The 15,878-nt window shown below is 38.0% G+C and overlaps 1 pseudogene; it reads left to right on the top strand.

The window, feature by feature from the left end:
* The first annotated feature begins 529 nt into the window (after positions 1 to 529).
* LOC139732758 (potassium channel subfamily K member 13-like) overlaps positions 530 to 15,878 on the top strand; it is a 51,373-nt pseudogene continuing 36,024 nt past the window's right edge.

The following is a 15,878-nucleotide window of genomic DNA, read 5'->3' as shown; positions in this document are numbered from 1 at the left end:
TGCTCTGCTACCGAGGTGAAAAATTCAAAGGCAAGTTTACTTTGGATTTCGTGGTTGACTTGGATGTCACATTTGCTGGGGAGTGGGTTGGTCGTTCCGGCATCAAGAGGTAGTCATTATGGCTACGTGTTATCCTCGCTAGAAAATTATGTCGCATGATTGTTGCAGGTGGCTCGTTGCTGTTTTGGATTATTACAGTTTTGCTGATATAATCGTCCACTGAGTCACCTGTCGTTTTTTAGTGACATTCGTCTCCGAACTATCAGGATTATGCAGTTTAGTCCACTCTGTATAGAGTTTAACCGGATTAACTTTAACTTGGATATATATTCTGAGAGCTGAACAGAGACATAGACCACACCAAGCTTAAGATCTATGTGGATAAATGTCATGAAGCTCAATATCGTATCGTTGTCTGATGTTCCCCTGTTTACGTTCAACCTAAAGTTCCCATCTCACTGAGATTTTCCATCGGATTTCGGTGGAAGGAAGAACCCCGCAGCATCGCTGGAACCGAGGGGGTTCGTTTATGGCGCGGGGCACCACCTTCTGCGCCTTACTTCACCTGAAAGAAGACAACGCTCGATTCGTCCTTCTTGTGCTTCTTCTCCTTCTTTACATGCTGATCGGAGCGGAAATATTCCATCTCATTGAGGGGTCCACTGAGATCAAACGAAAGAGCGATCTATAATGCGCGCTATACAGAATACGTTGCTAAATACCTTAACGTCAGTGAACCTGTTCAACAAGACAGATTTTGATAAAATGCTGGATGACTACGCGACGGCATCGGCAAAAAGGACTCCTCCCTGGCAGAAGGCCGAGATGGGATTTCCCTGGAGCATTTTATTTCGTTGCAAACGGTCGTGTCTACCATTGGTAAGAGCTATCTATGACACGTAGAAACACTTCTAGATGTTAATTGATTAACACAGTCATCATTCCGCTTTCTCAATGAGAATTTTGTCAACACTGCAAGTAACAAGGCGCGAATCAACGCCTTGGGAACCACATGGCGAATGATGAATATATATATATATATATGATATCATATGAATAGTACATTAGAACAAAATCAGTACATTACGCGAGATTTGAAAATATCCGGTTAATCAGAATCATTCATATGCTAAAAATTCAATCGCTGCAGTTCGAAAGAGGAAGTTGACAGCAGACGTTACACATCTCTGCCCCAGAAATTCATGTATTGTCGAGCGTTCTGAGAACGGACGACCTTGCCGCAAATGCATTCCATCATCTCATGTTAACAATGAAGAAGATGGTAGCCGCACAATCAAAATAACATTAATTATGATGATACCTACAGCATGTGTAGTCTCACAAGACACATCAAGAATGCATTGGAGTGGCTGGTAGACCAAACAGACTTTTAATCAGATTTCGTAACCTATCCTGACATTAATTTCACAACTGAATGTCGTTTTCCGAGGAGCACAGCCCGTTGATAGGGCAACATTCTGCCTTCTTAGACATTCAATCTGCCTTTCCACCCATGCAACACATTTCCTGTCAGCACTTGAAGGTTTCATGTGCAATTTGTTCATAATATTTCGTTGCAACGTGCATCTTCCGCTGATAGGGTGTCCGTTTTCCTCTTTGGTATAGAATCTTGAAATCATGTCTACTGACCACCGCCACTGTTGTTGAATGACTTGTGCGTCACTTCTCTCAGCCATACATAAAAATAAAGCAGAGCAGACGATCGATTTTAGCGCGGCAAGTTACACTGATAAGATAACAGCTTATGATGCTGCTTGACCAAAGTACGTACATGTCATAAAGCAGTAATTAGATCATTATTTTGTGTGACGTCGCAGCGAAAAAAAAAACGTCAGGGAGAAAAAGAAAACAGACGGAAAAGATTATCTTCAGACGCTTTCTTATTGGCATGCATGCACAAGACGTGTGCACAAGAAAAGTAAAGACAATAATGACAATAACCAGGCATGCGTACTGAATTTCTATAAATAATCATTATTATGGTGTGCTTTGAACAGACTTATAGCCCGAATTTAGGAATAATACACACACAAACATTGTCGACCCTGAATATACCGTTTCCTTTCTTGCCGACAGAAAGTTGGGACCAATGTCAAAATGTTAACAGACTTATCTTTCTCCTTTCAGTATAAGAAATTTGTGTGAAAGTGTTAACGAGAACAAGTTCGATTGAGTATCGGGTGATAAGACGACTGAATGTCAAGCCATTTGACACGAGACAGAACGTTTAATCTGGACACCAAACTAAATGTCTCCTAATTTTAAGATAAAAAAATGTCAGTCGTAATGCGCAGTGCAGGGAGAAATCTTAAAAACCATTGTCATTTCCCGCAGGAGAGCTAGTTAGATGATTAGCAAAATGAATTTTAAAAAATGATGATGAAAGGAAACGAAAAAAATTCAATACAAACTTGAAATACTTTCGATATTCTTACGTAAGTATGATGATAATCATTGCGCGGTTGTATTAATACTCCCAATCAGGATATAGAAGCCGCATTCGGTACAAGTCCAATACAATATACAATATGTTAAATTCATTAAGAAGGCACTACGTCACACATTGGACCTTCTTTCTCCACACCCTTACTGAAGTTAGCACTGATTTTTCGTGTCAATCATAATTCCTTTCCTAACCCTAACCCTCGAACTCACAACATTTAGTTATTGTTCATTTTCTGCTTTTGCCCCCACACTCTGGATCTCCCTGAATGGATGATACAGCAAAAGGCTCCTTAGAAATAACTATACTTTCAATAAAGTAAAGCTGCATGAACTGTGGATTTATTCTTTATTTTATAAACTCTTTATGTATCTGATTTTTTGTCAAAGTTGTGTTATGTTTGTACATAACTCGATTGTTGTGTTACAGTGCGCTGTAGCTGATGATGAAAAGGCGCCAAAGAAATGCAGTGTGACGTCATGTCATGTCTTGTTTTGTCACGTTTTGATATATTATGTTATGTTATGTAACCACAAACACGTAGGCCTTGCTTAAGCAAAACGTATAATTTTCAAAATGTTGCTTAATGAACAAGAAAACCACGGAACTACGTCAAGTGAATGCCTGTTTTATTTGTTTCAGTCTAGTTTGTATACACAATACAATCTCTCGAAGTTTACTGCTGGATATTATTATGATCTATGTCAGGCAAAAAAAAAGTCTCCGTTGAAATTTCAGCTATCCAGATAGTTGAGATCATTATTCATTGAATCGGTCTTCACGTCCATGCTAAACGTCACAATCATTACTTGACCCCCTTCATATTTACCATAACACTAGACGTTGTCAGCTGAAAGAAATTGATTTTTAGGTTAGTTTTCCTATGTTGCATAAGTTTCCCTTCGTGGATATTTCATAGACCATAAACCCTGTCACATCATCTATCATCTATACGCACAGTACAATGAATTTAATAGTTGCGTTATTAATGTAATGCGCTATCTAATACAAAAATAGAATGCTGATTTATTGCTGCATTTTGAAGAGAGAAGGGAAAACGTTTCAGATATAGGACTTGATAAAGAGCAAGGAATCTTTAATGCATGTCTACAGTTCATTCCCTAGAGCTCACAAATACAGACACGGACGGGCTGCTGGAAACGAGAGAATAACAATAATTATGTGCAGCTGTCTATGGCTTCACTATAAGTATTCGCTTCGTGGAAAATTCCACACACGCGTGTTACTCTGGAAACCAATTCCGCGACTATGGAGAGATCGTGTTTGGCAGATATTTAAAATGATTGTTAGAGGAACCAAAGCGAGATGAAATTGTTACTTAAATCTCTGCTCTTATCATGCTTTTATCCTCCTCTTGTTTGCAGCTGAGATATTTGGGTAAATTATCTTATGATTGATATTGTGTTTGTCACTAGTGCATGTTGATTCTCTTGTTCTTCTTGCGTGATATAGTCACTCTTCGTTGGGTTCTTAATGGGTCAATGTGCGTTGTGAGTGGACTTCCATCTTCTGCGTTACTCTAATGAAATACTTGTAAAAATATGAAACACATCCATACTTACGTAATAGAAAATGACACGAAAATTTGATACGAAGGGAACACAACAGATTTAGGTCCTACGCCTAAAAAGGGGAAAATACAAACACTATCAACATCTTTTCTTTGTTGTTGTTAGTATAAAACCCGGGAGACACGGCGCTGAATATTGTTTTGTATGAGCACGATGTTCTTTTCCCATGAATTGTGTGCCATTTGAATGAATTCACAATTGTTAACCTGCAAGGAAAATAGCAAAATAACTGTAAAATTTACACTGCGATACCACTGTACATCACTATCACAGCATGATAGATGAACAAAACTTTCTACACTACTTTCCTATGACTCTACACTATATCTGAAGTTATTTTGCAGTGTTTTGATGCCTTGATTAATTGTTATAATTGAAGACGCGTGGGTGACATAACTCGTTGCCTTGGAGTGTTTTTGTTCCTTTTTTCCCCTTCTTATTCCAATAACAAAAGCTATACCTGAATTGCCCGCTCTCGCCAGATGATTGGAATGATTTTGGGGAAGTAAATAGAACCCTGCTGCCATCAATTAACGCAACTGGTGACTTTTCTTTGACAACATGAGTGGCTATAATTATTACGCGCCATAGCAAAGCGCTTATTGCGTTGCCGTCCCTCGGCCCGCCATTGTACCTACTCGGGCAGCCGTGACTGCTTTAATGACTGTAGCCAACGAGTTCGCGCAAAATGTGATGGGCAGAATATTTTCGCTGTCCTTTATTGCAGCGACAGAAAGAGGGAGGGGAGAGAGCGCTATCCGGATGCAACACCAAGGAGACCAGCCGTACGTCAACATCAAGCAGTTGACTCCGTGTGGTTCTCCGTGTAATTAAGCCCTCACTTCTTTTGAGAGAGCCAGAGAGATTAATGAAATTGACAATCAAACAAGCCAGACAAAGCCTGCGATGAAACTCGAATCGCATGAGCTGCAAATCTGGCGATTGTCTAAATCAAATTCTAATCCAAAGAAATCAGCAATTAAGATCTTATTCTGGACTTCAGAAATTCATGATGTCATTCTCTCGTTCGTGTTGTTGTAATAACATAATTTTTTTGGGATTAAATATGAGACCAAAACAAGCATATACACCCACACTCGAGTACAAACACACACACACACACACACACACACACACACACACACACACTCACACACATACACACACATACATGCGTATAGTATATAGTGTATAATTATGTGTAACAGGGTGTGTGTTTTTTTCTCTGTGGGGTTGTTTAGACCACTAAAATCTTCGAATATGAAATTTCGGTGGCCTGAAATAAAAGGAAATATCAACATTCATTTTGAATTTTAGATGCCTTATCGGGCCACCAAAACATAACCTTTTTGGAAATTTGGTGGCCCGAAATACCTCTTCGTGGCTCCTGACCACTGCCAATGTCGAGACCTACATGGATATAGGCCCCTACATGTACACATATTATACATGATAATATTATACTTTATGAATATTTATGTGTAATTTGTTTAATTTCATCTATATACATGACCATAATGTGTCAAACTTGAGAACTTATATTATGGTATCAGACAGAACATAAATACACTCATATCATCTTCCATAATATACGTATATCCCGATTTCGTCTCTAAATCTGCCCGTTTCGAAATCTTGAACACTGTTGATAACGACGCAAAAGAAATGGGCCTTACATATTTTTTTTTTTTTGGGGGGGGGGGGAAGACACCGTATAGCTTTTTATGTAAATCCCATATTCCCTCTTGCACTGAATGCTTTGATGGATACAAAAGCGCTTTATGGAGGAAGCCAGTAACGATAAAGGATGACTACCACAGGTTTGTTCAGAAGGAACTTAACCTTTGAAGGATTGAATATTAATGTGGCAGTCCTTTCATGCAGCTGATTGATAATCCATGACCAACGTTAATGTCTATTGTTTAACCTTGACATGGTAGTGTAGGCCGCATGCAGAGGATAAATCTGCGAAGGCAGAAATACGAGACAACAAGCACTAAGTATGCACACTCAGTTGATTATAAGTACACACATTAATTTCATAATCATCTTGTTTCACGCTTAACCCCTTCTTATTTGGTAATATGCATTTCATTTTCAAAATTGTCATGCCTTACGGACTCGCACATTTTCATCAGTTTATCCTATAGTCACGCGCGCACGCAAGCGCGTTGGTGCACAGGATTACGTCAACATGTCTCTCGCATATTTTTTTTTTTCAAATGGATGGCCCAAAACGTTACACATGGACCAGAAAGGTTATAGACCTATGCGGTTGAAAAAAAAAAAAGAAATGGGTGCATTGATACGTCAGCGCATAACCCAATACATACTGAAGCTCCAGTTATGGCCGAGAAATAGACATTAGCATTGAAAAAAAAAAACAGTGCCTGAACCGAACAGGTCGATGCTGCTCCTCATTGACAAGGGGCATCTTTTTTTTTTTCATTCTTAGAGAAATGGGTATTATGAATTTCAAAGAAAATGATGGTAATGTAAAAATCATAAAGGCGATAGACTTCGTATATCCGAACAAGTGCATAGTATATTTCATAGGTAAACGATTTATACATCAAGTTAGTTACCTTATCCTCATCACCTAAAGTTATTTAGAACAACGAGGATCACCATGGAATAGGAGATGTTGGTGTTAGCTTGTCTGGACTTGGCTGCAAGCCTGCATGAATAGGGTGATGTTCGTTATTGTGAAGGTTCGTTAATCAGAGAATAAAATAAGGTTCTCTTTTCGGAGGTTCGTTTTTCCGAAACACACAAATTCGCTATACCTATAGATCTTCGTTAATCCAAAAATGAAACAGGGTTCGTCAATCCCAACAGTGTGGCGTCATTCCGGAGGTTCGTCAAACCGAAAATGAAGTAAAGTTCGTTATTCCGAAGGTTCGCTTATCCGAATAAGAAATATGGTTCGTTATTCCGAAGGTTCATAATTCCGAATGTTTGTTAATCCGAAAATTAACTTATATGTGGCGATGCAGGGAGGGATGGGGGGAGGAGGCTGAAGAGTGGGAGAGTTATGGAGAGGGAAGGGTCTAATCTATCGTGACAAGGGACGTACGCAGGAATCATTTAGGGTATAATCAGTGCATGCATTGAGATTTCTTATTCGGGTTTTTTTTTCTCTCTCTCTCTTTTGATGTCTTTGAATCGCCTTTTGTACTGATTGTTTGTACGTCATAAATGGCTCATCCTGATGATGATGATGATGTAGAAGGGGTGGGGCATATACGGAGGAGGAGGAGAGAACCTTCGGAATAACAAATTACGTTTGAGTAAGTTTTAGAATGCATTCGAAATCAATTTATTTAGAATTGCCATTTATTTTTATTCCACTTAATCTCTAGTTCTTGCTAAGAAAATGCAGGTAGAGAGCAATGCAGCCAAACGCATAATGTACACCCTTTGTATAACTTCCCTAAATTGGATGTGACTGCTACTAAAACAGTTCACATGCACACTCTCTGCATGATGAAATGTATTTTCGATTAATCTTACATATTCCGCCCTTACTGTCAATTTTCTCCCGTACACCCCCGCTTCTGTCTTCTCTCTGTCCCCTCCCATCTATCCCTCTAGGGACATTCTGCAGTTGCCTAGACGTTTCCCTGTTGACCGTGGCTGTCGATAAATGGACAATCGTACCTTGAAGTCTGTGAATTAAGCTAATTGGACACGGTGTTGACTTCGCCTCTGACGGAATAATCATTTCTAACTGGTTCTGTGTTATATCCTGGTGGATCCGACAGTGGGTTGAATTGGTTTCCAAGCCATTATGCTGATGAATTTTCACTCTACCTCCCTCCATCCTTTCATGGGGTAACAAGACAGGAACAATTGACGGTGCTTCGTTACAAACGAGAGTGTGCTGTCACACATAATGCATGGGCCGTATGCAATAAAAAGGGTCTCTAGAAAATAAAATTGTAATACATTTTGAGTCCAGGCACAACAACAACAAAAAGAGTCCACTGTGAATATTACTCTTTCTTAAAGAATTGCATCTGAATAGATAACTAAATGAAATTATAATAATGCATCGCATAAACATTATACAAAATGTATATAATTATGTATACACAAAGAAAATCGACTGTGATAATACGGAGAAGGAAATGAATAGAATAAAAGTGAAGGTTCATTGCACAAAACTTTTACGGTGTTGATATTTCGATGAACTGCACTGCTGCTCAACAGATGTAGATGATGAAATATAAATATTTGGCGAGTTTTTACTCCGCCTTGAATTCAGCAGAAATTACCGATAGCCATAACTCTGAGCGTCAAGAACTAATTCAAAATCCTGGACTATATACAGCGAGGTCAATCTCGAAGAGATTCAGTACATAGCGGCTCGGTACCTAACTAGAACCGCATGAATTCTGTGGCCATCTTTTCTCCGAGGTCGTTTCGATGTCTTCACATCTTGCCCTTGCAGACTGCCCTCGATAGTTACATCGGCTGCTCGGAGTTTCTTATATTATGCCCATCAACACGTTGCACGTGTTATAACTCAGTGTGTTGAGAAAGAGAGAGAGAGAGAGGGAGAGAGAGAGAGAGAGAGAGAGTGAGAGAGAAGGAGAGAGAGAGAGAGAGAGAGAGAGAGAGAGAAAGAGTCTTTGCATGAAATCATGTCTTTCAACTCACAACATAAATACATTCTGGATAGTGGTGTGTAGGACTACCTGTACAATATGTTTCATAAACAAGAGGAGATGATTGTCAGAAACGGAATTAAAGAAAAAAAGGGGGGGGGTAGTACTGAGATGACTTTTTCTCCAATCTTCAAATCCATTCATGTCATAATCTTGAGTAAAATGCCAACTCATCTAAACAAACGCATAATAATTTGCATGTGTTTATTTGTATTTGTCAAACTTTGAGATAATATAGTAAGCTTTTGGCAATGTTTGGCAAGATTTCATCAACTTGAAAATACTAAGACAGCGAAATTGCTTTGCGATTAAACACTATGTCAACTCAGAGCGATGTTTAACGTTTTTTTTTTTTCGTCCAGTTCCATGAAGACCCAGTATATTCCCTGAATAATTCAATAAGTCAGCTTCATTGACTGGATAAAGCTTAATTTCCTGGTAATATCTTCGCTGACAACCACAAAAGTATCGAAAATAACTGAAAGACAATTGCTAAGCATCATTAATCCATTGTATGTCACTGAAAATCATGAAACAGCATAGAAAAAAACATCTTTATTATTATCAAAGGATAGTATCATTGCTCTTTAATGAGAGTCCGATTAACCTTGGAATGCAATTCATTCTGTAAAATACAAACGACTATTTTTAGAACACGACAAGAAACTGATCACCATGAACATTTCACGGAAGGAGTGGATAAAGCACACTGTCTTTATCTTCAAAAATAATGTTCTTAGGTATAAAACCTTTACCGTAATCATTTACTGACATTTTCCTGTTATTTATAATTTTGTATGCGTGTGATGCTCCTGATTTCAGGCAAGGATTTTCCAAAAACGTTATACTGACTACAAGAATGACACTTTAAGCAGGAGGAGAATCAATTTGTGCCCTTTATTATAGTTTGACTGATTGTCTTGTAGATCTCTTTTCTTGCAAATTAATTTCCCCTTTCTTTTTTGACAATTCTATATTCATCAATGTCCAGCTCAGCGTGATAAAGAAAATACCAGCAGCATATATGGAAACTAAAAGTATACAGGGGTCGTGTATTCTGAACACTAGAGTAAAGAGTCGTTGTTAGCATTTTCAGTTCAGTTCGGCCTTATATACACTCTTTCTTTCTTTCTTTTTGAAAGAGAGAGAGAGAGAGAGAGAGAGAGAGAGAGAGAGTGAGAATGAAGCATTAATGGCAAGACATCTTCAGTGACAGTATGGATATCAACATAATGTTATTAAAGCATGAATTCATAACTGGAAAAGTGTATTTCCCGCCACATTTTCATATCTTTCTTTTTCCCTTGTTTCCCTCCTGATTTCATGCAGGGATTTATACCAAAAACACAAGGTTTATTTAAAGAATGACACTTGAAAAGGAAAACAGTCGACTTGTGCTCTCTCGAGATCTGTGCCAGGGAGATGAAACTATAAAAAGTAAATGTTTCCATCGAAATCTACATAATCTCTCACACTGTTACAAACAAATATAAGAGAAAGAGAGCAACAGAGACGGAGAGAGAGAGAGGGAGAATGAGTGAGAGAGTGTGTGTGTTAGTGAGAGAGGAGAGAAAAGAGCCATGATAGGAAGATAGAATTCGAAACGTATCTTTGGATTCTTAAGAGGCCCAAACGTCAAAACGTCCATCAATAATGTGAAAGGTGAGCTGTAAATTATGCATAAGATGGGACGCATTGTTCTCCACGGCATTTCTACCATTCTCATCTTAATGTAAGACATCTCGTGCGTCGTTGCTGTAAAAGAAGGATCCTTGTGTAAATCTTCTCAAGCACAGCGAGCTGTGATGCGTCACAGGGCATAGACACATTTCGCTTCTCGGCTGCACATTTTGCTTTGTTGTGATTGTGGTTTATTTGAACATGTTGATTTTGATTTCCTTTTCCGTGAGAATGAAAGCAAAATGTTGATTACATATAATATCTCCAGTGCGAAAACAGATCGACGAAACAAACGTCACATGTGACATTATTTTAGATGGAAAAGTTAGAGAGAAGTTGGTCTGAAGTTGGTCGACCTAAAAGGGGGTAATTCTAAAACAACGGAACATTGAAGTTTCATTACACAAGCAGGAAAGATGAAGAGATCACGGAATTGTCCCTTTGAGATTTTGAACTTTCATCGTTCTGTTTGAATTTAATCTACTTATCAAAGCCAACTTGAATTTATGTGGAGTTGTGGTGTAAATTTTCATATTCTGGCTGGGGTTTTGATAGTGTAAAGCTGTGGGCAGACGATTTATAGACCTGACGAACAGAGGGATTGACATGGACTACTATGACAACAAAAGCAACAGTGCAACAAAAGTCATCACTATGATGATTGCACATCATTTTGGTAACTCTGAGACGGTCGCTAGTTTGCCGTGTTTTTTAACTATGACCCTGTGTTGCTCCCACCTGCCTCATAATCATAAATAGTCCCCATAGTACCTCCATCACGAACAATGCCAGACATTTTAAAGGGTGGGTAGTCGCTTTAAGTGATATAGCAATTTGTTGAGTTCATCCCGTTTCGGGGCTATAGGTGGTACTATAGAGTCACATAATACGAATCCTGCAATTCGCCGATCACCTGAACTTACATACATGTATTTATCAATGCACTTTATACACATTCCGCAGGGAGATGGGAAGTCCCAGCTCCCTGCATTCAGCCTTCAACAATAAACATTGCCACGACAACAAATCTGGCGGCGTGTTTGAACGCAACACACGTTTGTGTTCGATGTGAATACATTTCGATGTATACGATACAGACAAAGTAATTTACTCCTGCGTTGTCTGACGGGTATACGACATCTGAATGCTTTGAGTCCTAAATTATTCCCTTGTAGAAATTTGATATATATCAATCATAATGATAAACTCGGTTTGTATCAGTCACGATTATGAACTCGGTTTATATCAACCATAATAATAAGAAACTCGGTTTGTATCAATCATGATCATAAACTCAATTTATAATTATCAATCGTGATCATAAACTCAGTTTATATCAATCGTGATCATAAACTTGATTCATGATTACCAATCATGAGCATAAACTCGGTTTATATCAATCATGATCCTAATACAAGGACATTATAATCAATATCTGACCTTGAAATAGGTATAAGCTGATGTGAGAAAAACGGGGCCTCTTAGTGCACCTATTATCGAATTCAATGACGTATAAATGTTGTTGGCAAGAAATCAGAAGGTGGTGTGAATCTCCGTTGATAGTCCTGTGCAGTCTGCCGCTGTTGGCCTTGTTACTATGCAGCGAGCTGTGCCAACAAAATCTAAACGATTCGTATCTACAGCATGACAAAGAATGTCATCTATTCAATTTCTCAAAGTTAGCTTTTGTCGCTGATAAGATGAGGCGATGTGGAGCTCCTTCTTGTCGCAATTTGTGTCGCCGCCGAATTCAAACAAAGTCTCTGTCATTTGATCAAAACTTAATTCCTTCGCTACATGGTGAACTGTTTGTGTAACATCAGTTATTTACATTGCCCAACCCCTGCCTACAAATAAAACTGAAGAGGGGGAAAAACGACCGGCTGCTACCATGCGAAGACGAATGCCCCGGTCGGTGGCAACCTTTAGGAGACAGAAATTGTTGCTGCCGACATGGATTCTCAGGCGGCAATCTTGATTTGATTTGGCGAGGAAACAAAACATGATCCATGACAGAAGGAGTCTTTATTGATGGAAGCCAACACGCCGCGTTGCGCCCAAACATAATGATGCCTACAGCTCGCAGCACAAACCAGCTTTCAGATATATATGGATTTGAATGTTGCTTTCCAAAATCAATCACCCAAAACTCTACATTGCATTGATTTATGCACTGTTCAGAGCAAGGCAATAAAAAGGAGAAGAAGAGGATGAAAAAGAAATACATCCTGACAACTTGATCAAAGCGTTCGAGACGAATACAAGATATTCGATTCAATAAAGTGTTCTGTATACCAGTAACCAAAAACGTATTTCTTCGTGAATGTGCGATTCTCGCTCAATATTTTCATCTTTTTAGTTAAACAGTGACCATGTATCAACAAGGAATGGAAACAAGAAGTTACCACTATACTGGCGAACTGGCTTCGGGTGACTGGTTCAGGATTTTTCGGTTAGCAGACTTGCCACCGAATGGAATCATGATTAGGCCTATCATGTATGGCTAATTTTCCTTGTTAAAAGTTGTAATTTCAGATAAATACAGCGTATTTATATATTTTTTTAGATAATACTATAGTTAGAAATCATAACGAAAGTGTCACTATATGTGTCCAAATACGACGTGACAGAAATGTTGATGAGAAATTTGCCGATCTGTGATGTGTTATCACCAGAAGAATACAAACAAAACAAAAATCAGACATATATATTACAGTATAAGACACCTGACAAAACCGCCAATTGTCCCACTTACCAAAAGCCTCTTGTTATTTTTAAGAAATATCCTTCAATAGGGTTGGTATTGGTGCGCTATTAAAAATTAACCCTATAAAAGATCTATTTAAATTTGATGTACTTATACGTGGCAAGATAACATATGAAGGCCATTTCCTTTTTAAAATGTTGTTCAGAGAAATTAGTTTATTTTGTCTTTTCAGCGTAGCTATGTACAATCAAAGTAATGATATGAATATACACCTAGAGATGGCTATGAGCTAGTAAAGGATATACCTCCGATGTTATGTTTAAAGCATTGACGTTATTTTCAAGACAAAATCGAAAGGGGACAATGTTGAGGCTCGTAAGCATGTCGCCAAGAGTCTGGTACACACTCAAGGGACTGATTTACACGGGCGAGGAGTGCCTGTTGCACTAACGAGATGAGTCGTTTTTCTTTCTTCGAGTGCATGCATTCAATTTGCATATCTGGCTGGCTCTAGGCCCCATGGAACACACATGCAGCCACGGTGTCCCATGCTGTGATAGCGTCCAAGGTGGCTCGCGTGATACAAGGCGCGCGGTCAGATGAGGCACGACGCCATTTTGACATTTCGGCGATATCCACACTCACATGAAGCCATACACAGTTTATGTAATGCAACATGGCAGAAGCTCCATACTAGAGCAATTAGGCTACCATCTAATGTCACACCAGGTTCAACTGTCGATGACATTTTAACAGTGGAAGGAAAAAAACACATAGACTATAGAAAGCTCAGAAAATGAATAATTCATTTCATGTGATATGAATTCACTGCTGTGCTTCACTGAAACAATCTACTAATATATTCAAACTTTTGACACTATAATATTGCCGTCTGTTTATCTTGATCAGCACTATGAAAATATAACTGACAATAACCCCTAACATGCGTAATGCATGAAGGAAAATGATGTGTTGAGACCTTTTAAAAGGAATTCTACAGAAACAGTGGATCGTCACTATCATTTTCATTCAATCAAAATTTTCTGTATGTAACAAAATTGTTTTATATCTAATATACTGTTCGAAACGTCCAGTGTTTGTTAAAACTACTGTTTACCATTAGGAGCAGTGTTTGAAAAAATGTCCGAGTTGTCACATTATTTTGATCCATATGTGTAGGTTAGCTGTATCACAAAACATCCTTCCACATACAAATTCTGCGATAAAACCTAAAATATAGGAGATACTACTATTTTTCTCCATAGACCATAACTGTAGACGGTTTATTCTAGAAACACTTTTATTATAACTATTGTTCAGATTTTGTATATTCAACAATACTTAACATTGATTATGCCGATTAACATTTTTACATTGGTTATTTCTATCACTAGCTCACACTTTAGGACTATTTTGAAGCACTAAAGCTGGGTTTTTGTTTCCTCTGCAAATGGTAAATTATGCCTTTTTAAAGCCTCTTTAAAGGTTGATCTTCGTTAAGATCGACAAAACTGTAATATATTTGATATTATAATGCATACATCTGATGCGAAGAGTTGTAACAGAAATCGATGGAGTGATATAATATTTCAATTTTACAAATTCCAAGTACGCTTGTGTCTTCTTGTTTATATTTTGCATACATTCTACAAGCGAAATTCAGATTTTCTTTGAAGATTTTCTGAAAGTTTTTATAATTACTTTTTTAAATATAATCATAGATGACACTGTTTCCGCCATTTGTCCCAAACCAAGGTGTATACATAAACATGTAGAGTCCACGCTCCTTTTATTTCTCTTTTTTTTTCACTCTCTCTCTCTCCCTCTCTCCTCACAATGTCAAGAGGGTTGTGTTCGTCCGTGCAGTATTTTCAGCATATTGTCAGATTTTCGACTAAATAAGTTACTATAGTAATTATAGCTTCTCTGTCCCTTAGTTTGACTATATTGTTATGCGCAGTTGAGTATATGTAAACATATGAAAGTGCGCAATATAAGTGCGCAGTTATTATTGTTATCATCATTATCTTTACTATCGTCAATATTACTATTCTCATTACTATTATTATCATTATTATCATCATCATCATCATGTAACTTCTGTGTTTGACAGTATGCTCCTTATCGCTAAGTTTCATGAACTCAGAAGCCTTTCAGAAGCCTTACCGAGTTAGTCAAAATCGATGCCGCCTGGGTGCTAAAAAGTAATTCGAAATTTCCATGATATCTTTTTGACGACTAACTGCCCAAGTTTATTTAATTCAACCCTATAACTAGGCCGGGCTGGGGGGGGGGGGGGAGGGAGGGCTCCAAGGCCCCCTTTCAGATCTCGGCCGTCGACTGCGCGATCACGACGAAAATCGACACACGCATGGCCTGTGACGTAATCTAAAAAGTGTAAAGTTGATTTTTTTTTATATCATTTACGCTGAATTACGGTAATTTATGCATAAAATCAGACTATTTTCTATGAATCACTAAAATATAAAGGTCCAAACAGGCAAATTTTTGTGCAAATATTCTTTCTTGTCTTTAGCAAATGTAAGTAAAAAAGATTGTGCCATAAAAAAAATCAGAATTTCTTATGTATTTCTTTGTTTTTCAGCTTTTTGTTTTCCATTATATTTTCGCTGAAATTTGTCCGCAACATTGTTGCAAGCATGAAAATATGTTATTCATTGATTTTAATCAACAAAACCCAAAAATAATCATACTTTTTCCGAAATTTGACTATAAGTACAATTTGCATTACAATTGTACAAGAA

This window comes from Diadema antillarum, unplaced genomic scaffold, assembly GCF_040938485.1.
Source record: "Diadema antillarum isolate AM-2024a unplaced genomic scaffold, OU_Dant_1.0 seq00000446_RagTag, whole genome shotgun sequence".
Classification (NCBI taxonomy): Eukaryota; Metazoa; Echinodermata; class Echinoidea; order Diadematoida; family Diadematidae; genus Diadema; species Diadema antillarum.
Note: the sequence above shows the minus strand (reverse complement) of the source record. Positions and strands in the feature narration are given on the sequence as shown.